General features: G+C 34.2%; 1 long non-coding RNA gene across 1 annotated transcript in view; it reads right to left on the bottom strand.

The window, feature by feature from the left end:
• Nucleotides 1-20,744: 20,744 nt before the first annotated feature.
• Nucleotides 20,745-22,660, bottom strand: part of LOC149033233 (uncharacterized) — a 281,299-nt gene continuing 279,383 nt past the window's right edge. The window contains exon 2 of the long non-coding RNA XR_016175977.1: nt 20,745-20,787. This is a non-coding gene — a long non-coding RNA (uncharacterized LOC149033233). The remainder of the gene's footprint in view (nt 20,788-22,660) is intronic.

Consider the following 22,660-nt stretch of genomic DNA (forward strand, 5'->3'; position numbering starts at 1 on the left):
ATGCTGAGATTATAATGGATAATCGTTTTTTTAGCTATTAATAATTTACGAATGATATAGTATCAATAGGTTAAGTATCTTATATGACTGATTCTTTAGCGATTAGAATATATGCTAAAGAATATATTATCAAAAAATTTGATTGACATTATAAAGAATTTGGAGTTTGATTTTAAAAGGATTACTATTTGTCTCTAGGTTTGTCAGTAATCAGTGTGTAAAAATAAAAATAAATCCATTTACAACTAAATGAGCAATCTAGATATTTACTGTTCATAATGATTCTAATATATCGTAATTTTCTGATGATGCATCATGGAATGAAGCCTATAATATTTTTGTTTCCATCGCTTTTTTTTCAGAGCTTCCGGTACAAAGTTGTAATAAGTGATTGTATTTTAATATTTTCGATCAATCTTGTATTTCTTTTTTTTTTTTCATTGAAACATTTACATGTGTCTTACACAATCTACCTACGTATCCATTCAATGCTGAACCTTGATAAATCTTTATGGAAATTTACAAGGAAGAAAATGCAAAAACAACGAACTTGTTCGGATACACACATATGCACATACATATATACATACATACATACATACATACATACATACATATATATATATATATAGAGAGAGAGAGAGAGAGAAAGAGAAATAGAGAAAGAGAAAGAGAGGGATATGATAATAGATCACCCGGTAGATCAAAGAGTAACTATACCTGACTCCAACAGAGCGTGACTTTTCACGTGTAGCCGCAGTGGTACGGGGTACGTCCGTACCCTGTCGTAGAGCAAGATAGACTTTGATAGAATTTACACCGACGGCTCCTGAAAGAGAGAGAGAGCTATAGTAAGAACCTTTATACGAATCAAGGACCCCGATGGACACGGATTACGACAGGTGATCCTTCATTTTTCCCGTTCCTTCTTCCTATTTCAAGGAGCGATCTTTATAACTCATTTATTGTAAGAGTAAGAGTAATAAAGACATGGGTAGATATTGTGTGCTCACCTTCTTCTATCATTGAACATTCGCCAGTTCTGCGGATATGGCGGAATTTCTGCCAGTTTCATCAAAAGAGATCACGTCATTAAAGTTCATTGAAAAGAACCATTTTAAAGTCTCTTCCCTCTGTTCTTTCTCCATTTTATTTCCCCTCATGAACTCTTTCACTCTCGAACAAAAGAATATTCCTACAACGAGGTCTCTCGATGAATTCACGAAATGTAGTCATTTTGACTAATGACTAAATTGCTAATAATTACGAAACTAATTATCGACTGGGTCGTGGCCAGTTTTTACTAACTTCGTTTTTTTTCCGTTGGTAAGCGTGAAGTTCTTTATCTTCTTTATTCCACTATACAGGATTTTATTGTATTATAATTATTATTGTTATTATTATTATAATTGTTACTGTGTTATTAAAAGATTAAAGAAAAAGATTACTTCAACTTCAAACTTATTGGTTCATTTTATTAATATTTGCTTATCTTTTACTTAGCTTTCCCATAGGTTTCTAGCATATCCGAAGGAAGTTTTTGAACCCTCTCCTTTTTGTTCTTCTCCTTCGTGGCTTTTATGCTGGATTACCATGACTATCGTAGCAAGGAACTGGCCTATGTACACGGAGAAATGCAGCTGATGCGCACGGCTGAGCCCCGAGGTCACCGACTCGCCGAGTTGGAGTTAGTGGAGCGCTTAGGTTCGCTTCAGGGACTTTATGAATTGGTGCATAGAAGAAGGGATATTCGCGCGGGAGAATCCTAAGAGGAGATAAATAAACCAAGAAATATAAAATGAAGAGGATTGGGGTGAGGTGATGTAAGAGAGAGAGATAGAGTGAGGGTTGCGGGAGGAGAAAGGGGAAAAGGGAAAAAGGAAAAAGATCGGAGTTGAAATCGTAATTTAGCGAGAGGACTCGTCCACTTCTTCTCCCACGAAACTTTTCGAGAGAACGTTTATCTATCTTTGACGGAAGTCAAGATTTCCGTTTACTTTTTAGATCGTCCACGAACTTAATCTTTATCTTTTTGCCAACGTAGAACAAAAAGTTTGATACGAACTTTTCGTCGAAATATCTGTCTCGGTCAGAATTGTCTTCCTTCTTCGAAGATTTAGATCGATGATCCGTAAAGCGAAAACGGTAACTGCAATCAAGCGGTAAATTATAGGGACCTAGTCGAAGTTAACAAAAGAATGAGATCGAGAAAAATGATGAGAAGGTATCGGTAAGGGTTTTGTTACCAATACTAGAAAATCGAACTATTATAAATCATATATACCTCTTATATATTAAGAGGTTGCTATCTATAGAAATGGTTGTTAGTTTCGTTTAATGAATGTGACACTTAAAGGAACTTGTACATCGGTCCATCATCTTTCGGAATCTCTCACGGTTGATATACGAATCATTTTACTTTGAACGTTCACACGCATAACAAGTTAGGAATTATTCAACGTTAACGGAAGTAAAAAGTCTTTCGAACAGAATTTAGATTTGATCTCTTTGGATTATTCGTATGTCATCCTGATTGTCTTCGAGGCACCCCACACGGATATCAACTGAGAGAAGAGCTACCATGATTATTGTCCCCCTGAGTTCTATTCTTCTTTGCTTTCTTTTTTTCTTCTTCTTTCTTCTTCCTTTCTTCGTACTATACTGCTCGCGAGATACAGTGAGTAACGCAGGTGCATTAACCGGACACTCGGCACCGTAACGCTGGCCTTAGCAAGTGAGAAGGAGAACCAGAAGAAGAAGAAGAAGAAGAAGAAGAAGAAAAGGAAGAAGAAGAAAAGGAAGAAGAAGAAGAAGGAAGAAGGAAAATAGAAGGGAGAGTCTCTAAGTACCACACTTCGCTATATGTTAGAGCAGATGGTTGGGATTCGAATTCCTCTGCCACGCCATCATCACTGTTGTAAACCTAAACCGTTCTAAACTACGTTAGTTTTTTCTTCTTCTTCTTCCTTCTGGAGGAATGCAAATAGTTCGTTCATCGGTTCGAATGATAAAGCCCCTTCCTAAGCAATCTGCATACGTTTATATTTCTCCTTGTTTTTCGGACTTGAAAGTTGCTTGAGAGACAGCAAACAGCTTCTTTGTCTCTTGCCTATCACCACTACTCTGTGGCTTGCTTGCGGCTTCGATTTACATGGCTATAAAGAGATCTTGTAATCCTTTGCTGAATAAACCAACGGACTTACTTCTTGTCACCCAATCATGAGATATACTCCTGACTATATCAAGAAAAACTTCTCATGATTTCTTCACGTATTTACATACATGTATTGTGATGAACAATAAACGAACTTAGGTCCCGTATGAATCATCATCTCGTTTAGGGTAGGGGGGGATAGAAGAAACATCTACGAATCCTTTTGTACTGAATCATTTTTTATTCGAGTCACGTCCACTCACTTTCCAAGTTACGCGTTAGGACAATGGTTATCTTTTGGTACCTCCCATGACAAAAAAAAAACAGAAAGAAAGAAAACAAACAACATCATCTCTCCTTTCCTTTTACACCGACATCAAAATTTTACTTAGAAATTTAACTGATGTAATTTAATTTGAAATAATTTAAAGGATAAAATAATAGAGAAATGAAAACGTCGTTGGGTGCAAGCCAAAGTAGGAATATCACATCAATAAGTGCATTCATTTTGGCACTGGTCTGATCATGTCTGAATGTTCGATTCGACAGGTGCTCTGGCTGATGGTTGGGAAGAGAAAGGAAGTAAGAAAGTAACGAGATGTTGTTTCTGAGCGATGTTGGCCGGCTGCAACGTAAAATAACAGTTCGAGGACGCTTTGGTTATAAATAAAAAGACACTGGAAAGAGAGAAAGAGAAAGAGAGAGAGAGAGAGAGAAATATAAGTGGAGAGATAAAAAAAGGGGATGGTTGTGGTGGTGGAAGAGATGAATTCGAGATGCGATATTATATCTTAAGGAAGAGTAGAAGGAGAGAGAGAGAGAGAGAGAGAGAGAGAGAGAGAGAGAGAGAGAGGTTGACATTTGGTTATGTAGACACGCTTTGCTTTGCTTTGGAGATGAGAGAAGAAACTGGTTTTCATCCACAGAGTAGCCCAGAGAAGATCTCTCAAACGTTATTTCTACGTTCTCTCTGACTAGGCGTCGAAAGCTTCGTGTTCCTGGGATTATCTTTGCGTACTCACGAGGGTCGGGTAATGCGGCGGCACCACCTAAACGTGGTCATGGCAATGCGATCGGCCACGCGATCCTGGACAATATCATGACGAGCACAAATTTCCTTCAGGAAATAAAAAATAAAAAAAATACCATTAGAAACAAAAACGAGTTCTTTCCTAAATCTATTTACACTTTCATTATTCATCATATTAAACACATAGATTATTTTCAGTTTTCTTCATCCTTATCTTTTACCAAATCTCGTACACACTCTCAAATGACATGATTTTTGAAAAGAGTCCGACTTTTGTGACAGTAAGATTGATCTGAAGAATTTGGGACAGATTTTCTTCAAACTTTTTGAATTATTTTTATCTTTCTCTTGACAGAGAAAAGTATGTTGTAAATATTTGAAATTTATAGCTTCTTCTTTGATTCTTTTTATACGTTAAACTTGTTCACGGTTGTGCAAGGTAGAAATTTTGGAAAAATGTTTAATTAGAAATATAAAGGAATATAAATAAGGACTAGTATTATAAATTGGTTCAGTTCGCATAAGTAATAAAATGTACTTTTTTTCCACGAAATAAAATCTGATAAGTATGACCACAAAGTCAAGTGAAGCTTATCTTTAGATTTATCGGATAAGCTGATATAATGTTAATAAAAAATAAAAGCTTAGATCTGATTTCGGTCAGGTTCTCACTTGAAAAGAAAAGACAAAAATTGATGATGATCTTAGGAGAAAGATGTTTGAGGATAAACGTTAATGTGAGTATGGGTATAGGTATGGCTACGGTGGGGAATACACTCGTATTTATCTTAGGGAAAGAAAGAAAAGTAGAGTCAGTTGCAACGTTTGCGAGTTCAGGTCGGCACATTCGTTGGCCTATAATCGTTATACACGAAAAACTGGTTCCCGAGTAGCACGACGTGTATCTAACGAGTATCTTGTATCTGATATCCCGTGGGATGCTCCGAAAATGTCCGAGGAGTCGTTCGAGATTACGGAAAAAGGGCAGAGGTCTCAACAAGAACCTCGAGCTCCAACAGCCGGGAAGATTACCAAACTTGGCACCAGACTTTTAGTTTCTCCTACATGTTCAGATACTTTTAAATAAATATATAATAAATGAACGGATTGGTCTAGAATTGCTGCACTAAACATACACCTGTTGACTGACGACAAAATTAGCTACCATTTTTTTCCATCTTTTTCATATGGATTGTAGTATTATTATATTGAATTTTTTATGGGTAACTACAATGCAAAAAATAAAATGAATATTTATTTTGCAAATAATGCAAATTATAAAATGAATATTTATTTTATTATTTGCATTTCTCGCGATTTGATTTTTAATTTTTAAACGTGACCCTTGGTTGCAAACTAGTTGAACAGATATGGTTTAAAGGAAAGAACTTTTGTTACATTTGATAAAATTTACAGTAAAATGTAAAAACACAATTGATTGTTTATTGTAGTAATTGAAAAATAATTCATTGAAAAATTCGCCGTTTTAAGAGAGATGGCATGGCATGATGCTTACGTTAGAATTCGCAGATGATAACCGGCTTGAAAATTAGGTTGCTCATTCAAGAGCAACATAACCCTATCATATTATTAACTTCGTATTAGCATCATATATTTTTTTTATCCAAAAATGTCTAAATTTGAGCCAAATAAGCGTCATTTGCGAGAACTTTTAATTTACTTCTTTAATTTAACAAAATCTGCAGCTGAGGCGCATCGATTGCTCGTAGAAGCATATAATGAGGCTGCCTTGAGTGAGAGAACATGTCGTGAGTGGTTTCAAAAGTTTAAGAACGGTGATTTTGACGTAAAAGACAAAGATCGCAGTGGAAGGCCAAAAATTTACGAGGATGCAGAATTGGAGGAATTATTGGAGGAAGATTCGTCTCAAACACAAAAGGAATTTGCACTTACTTTAGAAGTCACTCAGCAAGCAGTCTCACATCGTTTAAAATCGTTAGGAATGATTCATAAACAAGGTAATTGGGTTCCATACGAATTAAAGCCGAGAGATGTTGAACGCCGATTATGCATGAGTGAAATGCTGCTAGCTAGGCACAAAAAAAAGGTTTTTTACATCAAATCGTCATTGGTGATGAAAAGTGGATACATTATGATAATCCAAAAAGAAGAAAATCATAAGGACTACCTGGCCACGCGTCAACATCCACAGAAAACCGAATATTCATGGAAAAAACTCATGCTGTGTATTTGGTGGGATTAGCTGGGTGTGGTGTATTACGAGTTGCTTAATCCAAGCGAAACAATCACTGGAACTCTCTACCGAACACAATTGATGAGATTGAGCCGAGCTCTGATGGAAAAACGCCCTCAATACTACTCCAGACACGACAAAATTATTCTTCTACATGATAATGCTCGTCCGCATGTAGCGGTTCCGGTGAAAAACTATTTGAAAACATTTGATATGGAAGTACTACCCCACCTGCCGTATTCACCAGACATTACGCCGTCCGACTATCATCTGTTCAGGTCAATGGCACATGCTCTGTCGGAGCAGCGGTTCATATCATATGAAGATACCAAAAATTGGGTTGATTCGTGGATAGCCTCAAAAGATAAGGAGTTCTTCAGACATGAAATATTTTTCAATATTTCAATTTGTATCTCTTCCAAGATTCTCTTATAATAAATCTGTACATTTATCATAAATTAAAAAGCCATCGAATAAATTTTAATTAGTAACAATTATTGTTAATTGGATAACTCGATATCTGTCTCTGATCGTCAATATAGATATCGGCAGTTATTTCCTGGTTATAAATATTAATACAAAATTAAATCGATCGATCTTGAAGTTATTTTTCCCCCTATGAACCTGACCGTTGGTCGTTCCAGACTTACCCCTTTACAGAATGCATCCGTTGAATTACGAATTCCTCTTTGTATAAGCTTACCTGACGGAAGTCGGTCATTCCAAAATGGCGTCGTAGTTGTCCCTGACCCTAGGTACGTTACTTTCTAAAATTGTCATGTTTTATCGAACAGAATCATTTATATTAAACAAACAGAAATAAATGGAAAAAAGAAAAAAAAGAGAAAAAGAAAATGAACAAATATAACCGAACAAGGGAAAAATAAAAAGATAAGTCGATTAGATCGAAAGGCACATGCATGCATCCTTTGTATTACGAATTCTTTATTTGTAGGAGTTTGCCTGACGGAAGTCGGTCATTCGAAAATGGCGTCGTTGTTGTCCCTGACCCTAGATACTTTACTTTCTAAAATTGTAACGTTTTATGGAACAGTACAAATTTTTTTTTCGAATAAACATAACAAAAAAAAAAGAAAGAAGGTGAAAAAATAGAAAATGAAATATATGATAAAATAAGAAATATTCACTTGAGAAAAAAGAAAGAAAGATAATTGGTTAGATCGAAAGACATATTCGTCACGGTGAACGAGATGAACGACGAGTGTCGTTGACTCTAGACATAAAGTTTGTCGACCGTTCCGTGCGTTCCACAGAATCTGCACGATGAACGTTCTCTAACGCTCGTTACGTGCGTTCAGCGTTCGTGTCTACGTAGCGTAACGCATTGAGATAGAGAAGGATAGAAATATTAGATGGGGTGAACGATCAAGACTTAGATCGTCTTGGAACCGTGACTGCGAAGAAGCGTGCGCACCTTTTTTATTAACTTTCGTCCATCATCGTAGTCTTGGTTGAGTCTCTTCAATCGTTTTCTTCATCGTCGTTGTTGTCATCTTTGCCGTCGTCGTTGTCATCGTCAACATTGTTGTTATTCGACGTCTTCGAATGGTACTTCGTTTTGACGTCAATACGCTTAGTCTAAGGTAGGGTAAGGTAAGGTGCCGACTTGGTAGTAGTTACCTGAGTCACTCGCTACATTCAAGATCTTTTTCTCTCTCTTTCTCTCTTTATAACAGGTGTTGGACGTCGGGCACAGCCAGCCGCTTAGCTAGCTTCAACAGGTAAGGCCTGCAGCCAACGAACCGTTTCGCAGGTGAAACCCGCAGCTGCGAAATGAGAAAGAGAGAGAACGAAAGAGTAGAAGAGGGAGGGGAGAGAGAAAGAGAGATGGGGAATTGAAGAAATCGCTTTATTTGACACGGACTCGTCTTTAAACTGATCCACTCGTCGAACCTTTGAACCTTCAACATTTCCAACTTTTAACACATATTAGCTAACTTTTTGTATGAAATATTTTTACTACAAATAAATTTATGAACGATTGATAAAATTAATTCGAAGTAGACATATACAATTCCGAGTCAAAGTTTCGATGCTAAAATTGCTCATTTTTTGCATGATTTTGTAGAAAATGAAAGAATCTGGATATCTGAAGTATTGAATGTGATTTCATAATTAATACTAGTTGCTACGAACATTAATTACTTACAATTAGAGAGACCTGATAAATTTTAATAACTAATAAAGTCAAATAAAACAAGTATTAAAATAAAAGAATGTTAAAAAAATGTACAGTAAGTGTTTAATACAAATGCAGTTAATATATCCTAATTTTCGGCTGGTAGTGTAGATACATGCATGATTAATAACTAGCTTTAAGGCTTAGTATAAGCGATACGCGATTCTCTACATATTTCAAGTTAACTTTATTAGTATACCTATGGATATTAAAAATTATTCGAGATTTCTCTAGGGCGCTCTTTTCTTTGTCTTATCTTTAAGTTGTAGCTATTAAAGAGTAAGAGAGTAAAAGATCGCAAGTCTTCGATCGATATGCTCGTAAAGCGAACTTGAGAGACGGTGGAATAATTTTTCTAAATGATCGGCCGATCGTTCGTTCGTTCGTTCGATGCTTCCTAACAAAAAGGTCAGCGTACTTAGGATAGAGAGCACACATGAAGGAGCCGGTAGAACGCACATCGCGTGTGATGTGTCGTAAGTGGAGTTCTCGAGGTGGTCTACGAGATGGACCGAAGAAGCTACGGCACAGGTGAAGAATGAGAGAAAGAAAGAAAGAAAGAAAGAAAGAAAGAAAGAAGTAGAAGAAGAAGTAGAAGAAGAAGTAGAAGAAGAAGTAGAAGAAGAAGTAGAAGAAGAGAAGCGTATAGCCTCTTTGCAAGCGTTGAGCGAGTTTGCCGGAGACACGGCTGGCCGCCCGTGGCTTCGCTTCGTGGCTCCTTTTCTTCGTTCACCATCGTTCGTTCATTCGCTTCTACCTTCAACTTCTCTCCCCTCTTTCTATCTTCCTTTTTCTCTTTACCTTCCATCACCTTTTCTCTTATTTTCCACGATCGGCCCAATCGCGAACGATACCAACAATCTACCTACCATACAACATACAACCTCCTCTTTACTGAACGATATCGAACCGAAACATTCAAGTTTATTATTCAATGCTGTTTTAACTATTTTTATTTTGTTATTTTCCTTGCTTGATATAATATTTGTTATTTATTACGTGCGTTATGGTAAAAACTATGTTTTTCAATATTATATGAATATTTGTGTAATTTTGAGTACGATTGAATAGATAAAAAAATGTTTAATTGTCAATTGTAAAAAGCAATTGAAAGTTTTTATATATATTTATAATATTTTTTATAGTATAATATTAAAGTATGAATATGGGTTTATTTATAATTAATACAAAATTTTGGTATTATTTTTGTCTACTCTAAATGAGAAAATGTATCTTCGGTGTGATAAATTTTACACTTTCCTTCCATATCTTTCTTTCGTTAGCTTCAAAGATTAACAACCTGTTTTATAGATAATATTTCTGTATATTAAGTAGTTTAAACTTTTCATCGAAATACAAATACAAAAATTATACAACAAGTCATTTGTAATTTGGAAAATTACGAATACACACAAATTAAGAATATTTCGATTAATAATAATAACAACAATATAATTTTCGTAATTTAATATTAAATAATCTTATTGTAACGATGAGCTGCTGATTGAATTTGTATCGAGGTATCGGATTGATTTGAAATTCAATAATATTCAATAAAATTCAATAATAATTCTCTAGTTATATTATAAATTATGAGTTCGAAGTTACGAAGCATTTGATTACAAGATCTAAGGAGCCGTTATCCGGGCGAGACGTAAATCGATTAGCACCAGCGCAGATGCGACTCGTCCTGGACCCGTTATGTGTCTGCATCACGAACTAATCCTTCGTCTTCATGAGGAATCATGATAGCAATGTAAAAACTCGACAGATCGTTTGTAATTAAGCCGAATGCGAGAAATGTAGGACGCAAAAAAGTTGGACACCGTTGTTGTATTTTTATTAGATATGATGCTTCTCGAACATTAAAATTGCTTACACGCAACACATACTTACACATACACACAGTGCATACACGCACTGAAACACGTGAATTTATTAAAAATCATCCTCACGAATCTCGATGAATATTCATGAGTTATATATTATATGCGTTTATGGTTTTTCCACGGTACGTGCAATTAGTGTGAAAAGTAAGAGAGGCAAGGGGGGAAAAAGAGAGAAATATGTTTATACGGTCACGCTATCGTTGCTTCATGATCGACAGTGTAAAACGAGTAACTTGCATTTACTGTTCCTTCATTCGAGGAAACTCACGTACTCACTTATGCATTTTTATTTCTAATCTACGTTCGTGAAAGATCTTCCTCCTTCTCTTACAGAGTTCGAAGTTCAGAGACTATGATCTGACTCACTCGGGTTGAAGTTCCTTCTTCGTCGATCGCTTGTTCTGCTCTTGGCCGTCACGTAGAAGCGATCGTGATTGATGTTAGATCCTCAGTTACTCTTTTATCTTTAACGTTTCTTATTCCCTTGTTTGGAAAGTTTGCGTGTGAAAATATATAAACTCATTATTCAACAAATTTATATACAATCTTTATTTCTTTATTATTCGTAACTTTATCTTCTTAATCTTAATATTTTATACATGAGAAAATTTGAGTGCGAATTACCGGTTAAGTTGGGCCGGTTTTACTTATTATGTGGGTTTAATGTGTTTTGTATGTTTTAATAAAAATACAAGAAAATATTTACTCTGCATGAAGATAGTGTTATATTAATTATTAGAAGCATACATGGAAAGATAATTATAAAATAATTTTTGTATTAATTTTGAATGTTTTGAAAAAAATTAATGGTATACTGGTCGTATAAGCAGTCTATTTGAAAATTCACGTGTCTCATATGCGGTCTAACCAATATATTTTATTTGTAATATTTTAAATATACAGTGACTCAAACAATTGATCAAATGTTCTCACAGTGTTTTAATTTTTATATAATTGAACACATGCTAATAAGTTATGTAAGAAAATATTTTATTATAATATATATAAAAAATCATAAATCACCGGGTAACGACTCGATTCCTGCGGAGCCAATAAAATGGGGGGGAAATAGATTGATCAAAGAAATTTTTGAACTAATCAAATTAATATGGAGCAAGGAAACATTGCCGGAATAATGGAAAGAGTTGATTATAATCCCAATCTTTAAAAAGGGAGACAAAATGGATTGTAATAATTACCGGGGTATTTCACTTTTAGTGACGTGTTACAAAATACTATCAAACATCTTACTAGCTAGGATAGTACCGTATGTGGACGAGATAATAGGAGATCACCAGTGCGGTTTTAGGAGAAATAGATCGACTACAGACCAAATCTTTGCTATTCGGCAGATCTTAAAGAAAAAATGGGAATTTAATCAACCGGTACATCAACTTTATATAGATTTTTAAAAAGCATACGACTCGGTAAAACGAGAAAAAATGCTCGAAATCCTAATACGACAGGGGATACCAAGAAAATTGGTCAACCTTGTTCAACTTTGCCTAAAGGAAACTAGGGGTAAAATGAGGATAGGTAACCAAATGTCGGAAGATTTTAATATCCATAGCGGGTTAAAACAGGGGGACGCATTGTCACCCCTTTTGTTCAATTTAGTACTGGAATTCGCTGTCAAAGAACTGCAGAAAAGTAAAGGTAGTCTACAGTTGAACGGGACAATACAATTGTTGACATACGCGGACAATATTGCTTTGTTAGGAGACAATGAAGAGTCATTAATTAATAACGCAAAAATATTAATAGGTAATACTAAAGATCTGGGACTGCAAATAAGCGCGGAAAAAACCAAATATATAGTAACCGATAGAATTCAGAATAGGCCTAGTACTGGAACTTTGGTCGTCCGGAATAAAACTTTTGAGCGGGTCAGCAACTTTAGGTATTTAGGATCGATCATAAACCAGAGGAACGAAATTAACGAAGAACTTAAGAAAAGAATCAATCTAAGCAATTCATGTTTTTATTCGGTTAACAAATTACTCAGCTCGCGGTTGCTGTCTAGGCGATTAAAAATTAGGATATACAGGACAATCATCCTGCCGGTAGTCCTTTATGGTAGCGAATCGTGGTCGCTTACGTTACGGGACGAAAAGAAATTTCTTCTCACACCTGGATGGAAAGTAAATATTTTGCTCCCTGTTTTCAGGGAGCAAAGTGCCACATTCCCTCCCGCTTGAATGTAGTAACGAATTAGTGCGCATGCTTCTATTTTTTAGCGCATGCGTACTAGTTCCTTAACCTTAAAAATGTTTTAATAAATTACTGCTCATGCTTATATATATTATATATTATGATATATAATTAATGATTTTAATAACATGTGTTGTCACATATATTTTGTATTTTATTTATTTTTACAAGTTTTAAAGATATTTGTTTAGTTAAATATTACAAACATAAATAGGTTACTACGTATACATTTAGTTATTTTCTTGATTATGAGAGTTGTATTTGTTATTATTTATTATAATCTGTTTAAACTTACAATTCTTGAAAGTGACAAAAGGTGTATTGACGGTCAAAGAATCAATCACTTCGTTCTCGATTTGAATTTCATTTAAATGCTTTTTTTGGACTCACACAGACTTACACACACAACCTCTTCGATTTTCAACACTCCCCACAATAATAATAATTTATAAACTCCCTATTTAATTAATTAAATTTTATTTTAAAAAATATTTTTTAAACTTAAACAATAATTTATATTTTTAATAGAATCTAATTTTATATTTAAATTTTTTTTAAAGTTTTTTTATATTTTATTTTATTTTTATATTTAAATTTTTTTAAAGAGGGGGGCTCCGCCCCCTCAACCCCCGCCGGGGGCTGTGCCCCCGGACCCCCCTGGTTTTTTGTTTCGGCTTTTTGTTTGCCTTCGGCTGGGGTGACAATATTACGCGGGTCGGGATGTCATACTTTGCTCCCGTGGTGAGTAATATACTATAGGGTTTTCGAAAACAAAGTTCTTCGTAAAATCTTCGGTGCAAAACGCGATGAGGAAACGGGCGAATGGAGAAAACTCCATAACGTTGAAGTACATCGATTGTAAAACAAACCGGACATTATCAACGTCGTAAAATCACGCCGATTAAGATGGGCTAGTCACGTGGCGCGCATGGGGCAGGATCGAACGGCGCACAAAATATTGGTCGGTATACCAAACGGGAAAAGACCACTAGGTAGACCGAGACGTAGATGGGAGGATAATATTAGAAGGGACCTGAAAGAAATAGAATACGAAGACCGTGAATTGAAGGATCGCGCTCAGGGACGAGAACAATGGCGAGATTTGGTATTTGCGGCAATGAACTTTCGAGTTCCTAATGCCAGTATAATAATAATAATAATAATAATAATAATAATAATAATAATAATAATAATAATAATAATAATAATAGTAATAATAATAATAATAATAATAATAATAATAATATGCATAGTTTTCGTAGTTCACATAGTACAGAAATAATTTAAATATGTTTCACATTTTACGCAAAATTAAATGAAATTAACAAATCGGGGAATTGATCAATTTTTTGAGTTTGAAAACATGAAATATTAGTACTTCATATGTCCTTTTTTCGCTTTCAATACGGCTTCTATGCGTCTTTGCATGCTATCTATTAAACTTTTGCACTGTTCAGGATTAATATTTTCTCAAGCGACTTTTAATTCTGACCACAATTCAACAATACTTCTCGAATTATGATCGAAATTGACAACTACTCTCTTCAGTAAACCCCATAGGTGTTCTATTGGGTTCAGATCGGGAGACTATGGGGGCCAGTCTAAAAAAGTAAATCTATGAGCTGTTAACCATTCTTTGGTGATTTTTTTCTGATGTTTAGGGTCATTGTCGAGAAGAAAAATGACTTCTTCCGTGTTCTAATTCCATTTGGCCAAGCTTCCAATTAAACTTTTCTGCAGGATGGATGTGTATGATGTTGCAGTCATTCGACTTTCAATTTTCTCAACGCATTCGACGCCCTCATTGGTCATGCAACCTCAAACCATAATATGACCTTCTTCAAACTTTAATGTTGAATGTGATCAAAAATAAAGAAACCTTTTCTTACAAAGCGGCAAAAGAAGTTTCAACTGCAGTTTGCAGAAAAATATAAAAATTATACAAATCTCGATTGGGTCCGAGTAATATGGTTAGACGAGACGAAAATTAATCGTTTTGAGTGCGATGGACGCGAATGGACATGGCGAGGAAATAAAGAACAACTGCTGCCGCACCACGTACATGATCATCTTGTACGTCTCAGTAATTTAGACATTTAATATCAGGGAATTTGAGTGAAGGAAATTAAATAGAAAAAGATTACCTAGTGATATTGTGTAGATATATATTATCAAAATAATATTAAAAATATAAATTATTCATTAAATGTTTTTAGTTAATGCTAATTACTAAAGTCGGTTTTCGATCGATAAAAGAAACAAAAGAAGAGCTTATAAATTAGCTACCGGTTTTATGTATTAATTTAAATTGAATAAAATGATTTATTTATTTATCATAGAATATATTTCAAACAAACTGATATTTTGAGGGAAGACAGAGTGATATTTCGTAGCAGGTATACCAGTTGTACCTTGGCAAACGTTTCTTCGTTATACGCTTTGGATGAAGATAAACGATTTCGTTACGCTTTTAAGACCGCTTTCGCGAGAAATCGAGTTCTCGCTCGTTGAACACCTATTTTCGATATAATTATTCCAAGAAGGATCGGGAAATAGTTTCCACGTTAACTGCACGGAAAGAGGGTTTACGCTGCGGGGTGTGATGCGGGTGTGAAAGAGTCTAAACTATAGATAATAACTTCGTTAGATTCTATTCGAATGTTTTGCTTAACTAACGATAAATAAGTTCATGATACGCAATCGCACATAACCAGTTGAAAATAGTTCTTATCGATTCGTCTGTTGTTATCACAGGAACCACCTTTGATAGAACCCTCAGAATTTCACATGCGGGGTTTGACTAATTGATTATTTTATTTATATCTTTAGCCACGTGCGACTCGTACAAACGAAAAGTCATCTTCTTCGGTAAATTCTAATGTTATCTGCGCTAGTTGATTGTTTTGAAAGCACACACGGAAAAAAAAGAAAAGAAAAGAAAAGAAAAGAAAAGAAAAGAAAAGAAAAGAAAAGAAAAGAAAAGAAAAGAAAAGAAAAGAAAAGAAAAGAAAAGAAAAGAAAAGAAAAGAAAAGAAAAGAAAAGAAAAGAAAAGAAAAGAAAAGAAAAGAAAAGAAAAGAAAAGAAAAGAAAAGAAAAGAAAGGAAGAAAAGAAAAGGAAAGAAAGGCAGATTGCAAACGTTCTTATATTTTATGAAATCATCGACTAAACATTGTCGATTGTACGATGAAATTGCGTTTTTGAACGAGGGCCACCCGGTAGATTATTTCACTTCCGAGCTTTTCCTTCGAAGAAATAGAAAGAAGAAGAAGAAGAGAAGAAGTAGAAGTAGAAGTAGAAGTAGAAGTAGAAATAGTAGAAAGGCTCGGTTCAGTCTTGCAGAGTGCCGTTGTTAGCGCATCGCACTATGACTAATTACGAGCTCGTTTCGTTCCCCTTTCAGTTTCCCCCCAACCCACACCGTTCTCCTAAGTCAAACCCCTTCGCTTGAGGCCGATACGCCACTGTAAACGCCACGATCGAGTCATTGTTCCCTTGTTCTCGAGTTTTCTCTTTCTACGTTGTTCTTCTTCGTCGAATTATTCTCCTCTTCCTTCTTTTTAACTTTTTATTATCTCTCCTGCTAAGTTACTATAGTTCGCGCATATCCACCGGAAAGAAAAAGGGAGCTCGTGCCATGATTACTCGATTCTTTTTATCCATTCTCGGGTCTGTCTCTTTTTCTTATTTTTTTTTCTTCTTTTTCTTTATCTGATAAGTACGACGACATTATATTTTTAGTCCAGTTAACTGTGGAATTTAGTTTTAAAACTTCAAATTAAATCAACTAATGACGAATATTCATGTTTAATACAGGGACATATGTTTTTGTTATAAATTTGACGAAAAATGTAACGTAATATGAAGAATGATTATATTTTTATTCAACAAAAAAATTAATAATTCATTTTTAATAAAAAACCTTAAAAAAATTGGTAAAAAAAAGAATACAATTCATAAACAAGAAGAATAAAAGAAAAAAAGAAAAAGGTTCAGAAAATCAATTAATTTCAATGCGGCAATTTGTCAAGCAAATCTTTTTTAAACCAACGTAATTCAATATTAAAATCGAATTTATATTAGATATAGCACATCAACGGGCGAGTAATGAAATAAAGATTGATTGTTATTACCAAGTTCTAGGAAGTTTATTTTTCAACAATGTGGACAGACAGGTATACACGTGCTGCTCTTAAAGTCTAAAGTGTAAAACAGGTAGTGTGAGACTAATCATGGCTTTGCGCCTTCCTGATTCACTTGGAAACTATTTTGTATTTCCGCTTGTATGCTAGAGGAAACGGTTTTGCTCGAAAGAAAGCTCGTCTTCCTGACAGCAAAGACTTACAGTGTTAGAAACAAAAATGGTTTGTACCACTTCACCATCCACCGGAGTTACTGTTTACGTATACACATACTCATATAACACGTATACATATAATAAACACATACACATATGTATACCGTTATATTCTATCTAGGTACATTAAGAAAGAAAGAAGATATAAAATACAACAAGTGTTGCTTGTTGTTACGAAGCGTGGGCTCTTTAAATACTTCATGTGTAAAGTGCAACGTAGCAGCAATCGTTACGCTAACGAACTCTGATGAAAATCTATTTAGGCATCTGCATAGATATTTTTTATTCTTTTTTATACCGATCGATTCGAGCATTGCATTTATACAATTTGTATCTATCTTATAATAATAACTGTATACTTGTACGTAAAAGGAAATGAGTTTCTTTGATTTCATTTAACGTCATATTTGTATTGGAGTTAATGTGAAATAACGTAAACGGTTCGAAAATGTTGTTGCAAAAAATATATGTTGATAAAAAGAAGTAAATGTTTTTTTTTTCACTAACATGTAAGATATTAATGCACGTGTTACGTGTACACATATACACGTAAGATCATGAGCTTGAGAAAGACTTCGTGCGTCATAGATTCGCACGAATATTTACAAGCGTAGAAATCTAGCTATTGTAAAACGTTGAAGTAAGTTGCTAGTATCTTTCCACGAATAGATAATATTCTCGTAAGAGGGTCTACAATTGCCGCGAAAGATACGAAGGTAGGAGAACATCCTGTGTCGTAGGACCCCCCTCGGTTCACGCTCTGCTGATTTTTACTCGTAACTTTGATTTCCTAAGCATCCTTCTTCTTCCACGGTGTACTGATTCTAACCGAAAAAAAGTCGATTTTAGAAATGTAAAAAAAATTATATACATGTAAAAAGAGATATAAGAGAAAAGTACATTGTAACGTTTTTGCTTATTTGACAATGGATGAACGATCACGGTCGTAAATAATAATAATTTTATCTCGCAAAAATGATTTTGCTCGGTTTATAAAATATTTTATGATCATCTAGTCGTGATTTAAGGTATCATATACCACGTTGTTAGATGGATTACAGCGCATCTTATAAAGTCTCCTACTATCGTTGGAATACTCCATTAACATGGGGTTAAAGGCCACCGTCACCTCTATTCTGCCTTTCACTTGCAAAAATCTTTACCCTTACTTTGTTTCTCGTTTTCTCTTATATTTATTTACGTACAAATGATTGTTTTTCATTGATTGTTTTTCATTTCTCAGAATTGTAACATACTTTCTAATTATTCATTATTCTTGATTACACAATGTTAATTAGTAACAAATATTTTATTAAGAGTTATTAAATTGTAATTGATTTGTAAAACAAAAGGCTTATGATAATTATTTAATATTACTTAAAGTAATTATAACATTGTGTGAACATAATGTTGCTGCAAAACGAGACGAACGATAAAGCAGGAATCTGTAAACTGTAAAGAAAATGTCTATTATCCTTGTCGGTAATACCGTATTACTAACAGTTAGTAAGAACTAATTGATGATATAATTATTTTATAGGTAATTTTTCAAATAATTAAAGAAATATTATTAATATAAGCAGTAAATAGTATTAGAAAAAACTCTGATCTTGAAACGTCGACTCGCTGTAAGAAACCAAAGATGTAGGTCATAGCTCGGTCGGTTAAATACCTAATGAAGTTTCTATGTTTATAAACGTCGCATTGTAGCTATCAATAATTATATATACGCATATAAAAAAATTTAAGAAGATATTTAAAGCATTTTATAATAAATATAAAGTATAAAGAACACAAATAATAAATAACATCTTTTTTTTACAGTAGGTAATAGCATTTAATGATCGATCATTGGTAGAAATGTTCGTCTGTATCGATTATCGATAACCCCAAAACATTTTGAAAATAGTTCAAATTTTTAAATATTTTTTCAATTGAAAATAAAATCTGGAGATTATTTAAAGATATATTAATTGTACAAATTGATTAAAATAGTTATTAGTTTATCTAAAATATGTACAAAAATTAGTATATAATCATGATTGTAATTACAAAATATCTTTTATGAATTTAATTGATATTTTTTCTTTTACAAATATAACATGTAATATTACTTTGAGAAAAGGGGGTAGAATATATAGAATAGAACTTTACTATTCAAAGAGTTATTACGAGGTTTCTCTACGTCATTTACCAAGACGAGTTAAGATATTGCTTCTAGGTTCCTCGCTTTGATGGCGCGTGCTTTCGAAATGGGTTTGCGTCGATCGAAGAAAATTGGAGTCGTTAGAGGGTGGACGAGGAGCAAATTAGATCGCTCTGGAGGAAGGCAATTAGCTTGGTAAGGACAAGAAAAGGAAATAAGAGAGAGAGAATCCAAAAGCAGAAATTCTACGATTGTATGGCTTGTGTTCCAGAGAAAGAGAAAGATGTAGAAAGAGAGAGAGAGAGAGAGAATGAGAGAGAGAGAGAGAGAGAGAGAGAGAGATTTTGAGAAAGATAGATAGATGAGAAGAGAGAGAGAAAGAGAAGAAGCAACGAAGAGAGTAATCAACCAAGAACGTAGTCTGTTATTTTGCTTACAACACGGTCTAATTAAGCGCAAAACATTGTCTTGTACGCTTTCCTGTATCAGATTTACAGCTGTTGTGTCATTCAAGTACCCGTATCAGAGTACAACAATCAAGTAAACCAATCATACTACTTTAAGACTATGATATATTATATAAAACTATATTGTCATATTAATATTCATAAATATATTCATAAAATATATATGTAATTATTTAAATATCGTATTTATGTAAATGAATTTTTAATTTCATAAGTTTAGAATTGTAGAAACAAATGTTTCCCGTAATAGAGGATACGCGTGAATGTTCGCATAGGAAACCCGATCTGTAGGCAAGCAGAAATCCAAATTGCTCGGAGGTAAACAGACAGCAACGGGTTACCGAGAATCGATTCGTAAACGGCAGAAATGAAATTAGTTTTATTCGCTCAATAGCTGTCACGATTGTAATTACCGTTTCGTTGTTATGAGAAATCAAGTGCAGGTAGTTACAGTAAAATATGTTGGTATATTCTGGTTTCGTGGTTCGTTAATATAGTGACGATGATTATGAAAGTGACTTAAATTTTATGATTTTTTGTTTATTTTTTTTTCTTAATTTCATTATTTCTTTTTTCTTCTTCTCCTTCTTCTCCTTCTTCTTCTTCTTCTTCTTCTTCTTCTTCTTCTCATTCCGATTCAATTATGTTTGTAGTTAGATGTATAATTAGAGAGATATCAAATGAAATGTATAATTAAATATTTTTTATACGAAAACTTTTTCTTTAATTAAATCACTCTCGTAATCAACGAATGATAAGATTGCTTGCAAGGTAGTTTAAGGGTTCATTCTGGTTTACCATTTTGAGAAAATCAATTTTTTTTTGCATTTTTCGAAAGTAGACATATGTAGAATTATCATACAAAAATTTTAGAACGATCCGAGCAGTTTAAGTATATTATTTTGCGACCCAAACACATAGAGATATTACAGATAGAGGAGACAAATCATCTGCGATGGTGTAAGTGGAAATGTCTCTGCATGAATATAACAGCAAAAAACAAAAGGTTGATGTTGACCTGACAAAAACAGAATTACTTGAAAGATGTTTAGGTGGCCACACATTTAAAATAATAATGAGTGCTTCAACAAATGCGTTTGGGCTATGGTGCCTAAACACCTATTTAATGGTAAAAAAATTGTTGAAATAGTTTGTAAATTGGCAGCTTGTATATTCAACAAAGGTTTTGATCCAATACTGAAAATAATGCACGTTTTGGGGATAAAACTTGGCCCTATCGCAGTCAATTACGCTAGTAACCGCGACAACACATGTGTGCGCTCAGCCAATCGTTTGAGCGGAGAAGCTTTAAAAGAGGCCAGAACACAACGAAAAAAGGCTAGAGTGGAAGATAATGAGTATTTTGAAGAAGCAGAAGGCATACTGTATGGTGCAGGCATCGCAGAATAAGGTAAAGTCAGACTTTTTTAAAATTAAAAAAAAAAACTTTAAACGCGTTTTTCTCGAAACAACGTTTTTTCGGTTGGCGGGCATGATATCTCCGAAACTACTCAAAAGATCCTTCTGAAATTTTAACCACATACTCTACACATGAATAGCTATCTCGCATGCTACAACCAAGTCAAAATATTAATTTTTACTATATTTTTTGTGTGTAAAAAAGTGCGAAAAAAATCAACGATTTTTTTTTTCGAAAAATGGCGAAAAATTTCGAAAAATTTTGTTTTGTTTTCATAAAAATTGATAGTTTTAGCATACCCGATAGCCATTGTCATACTGAATTTAAAACCGTTTAATTTTTTTGTTTTAGATCAACCGTTCTCAAATTTCGATGCCCGCAAAAAGCATACCTACTTTTGAAGGGTTCACATTTGTCAGTTATTTTGAATGTCAAAATATGTTAAAAACAATAAAAAAAAATTTTTTCTCGTACTTCTAGAGTGTATTTATCATACCCAACAACTTTCATATATATATGTATCCTACAAAGCCTAAAAAAAAATCGTGAAAATAGCCTTTTTTTCGGCGTAAGAACCAGAATGAACCCTTAATAAGATATTTTTTTGTTAAAAATTTGTTCATCAGATTTAAGCAACATTGGTATGGAATATAGGATTAATCCGAAGTAACTAAGAGATACTACGCTAGTCTTCTTGTCGCATGAATGCACGAGCTAGAAAGCTGATTCGAGTTAGCTGCACGCCGAGCAAATCAATCATGTCGCACGCACTCGGCGCACATGCCGTTAATGTTCGCGCGGAACCACCAGGGAGGGTTGAGGTTTAGAGAGGGAGGAGGAGGAGGAGGAAGATTTCGAAGGATTAGGGTGCGTTTCTGTTTCGAGGATAATTGTCTAAAGTATCTCGCTTTCTTTTATTAGAAAGAATGAGTAGGGGATACAGAAATAAAAAGATCATGATCTAAATGAAAAAAAAAACAAAAAAACGAAGTAAGATTTTCCTTGGAGTTTTTTGTCTGTACTAAAGAATCCCTTCGAATGTTCTTTTCGTACTGACTGAGAGGAAGATAATTGATTTCTTCGACCGATCGTAAACGGACGTCCTTCATTTGCCTTCAAAGTAATTAATTGTGCACGGCTGGTATTTAGAGACTCGATGGAATTTCGATATATCGGGTAACATCTGTTTCAAACTTTCGATCGCTTTTTTCTTTTTTTTTTACACATCAACTTAACCGTGTAATATTAAATATTAATTTGAAAAGTTAGTTATATAAAAAAGATAATAATAACCAACACATATTGATCGGATAGATAGTAAACCTCATCGATATACCATCGAGTCTATATTTTTTGTCATTGTACGATCCGAAATGATCGTACGGTAACTAGCTGTATCAAAATGCGATTCTATCGATTAGTATAAGATTTTAGATCGATACTCGTTACGAGTATCGAAAGACCACAAGCGACTATCGAAGCACTAACCTCACCTCTCTAATCCCTACCTCTCGCACCCCCACCATATATACGCCCTGCTGTGCCAGTTCAAAGGACCATTCTTTCTATTCC

This window comes from Polistes dominula, unplaced genomic scaffold (genome assembly GCF_049000335.1).
Source record: "Polistes dominula isolate Pdom_NZ unplaced genomic scaffold, Pdom_raw_medaka contig_15, whole genome shotgun sequence".
Classification (NCBI taxonomy): Eukaryota; Metazoa; Arthropoda; class Insecta; order Hymenoptera; family Vespidae; genus Polistes; species Polistes dominula.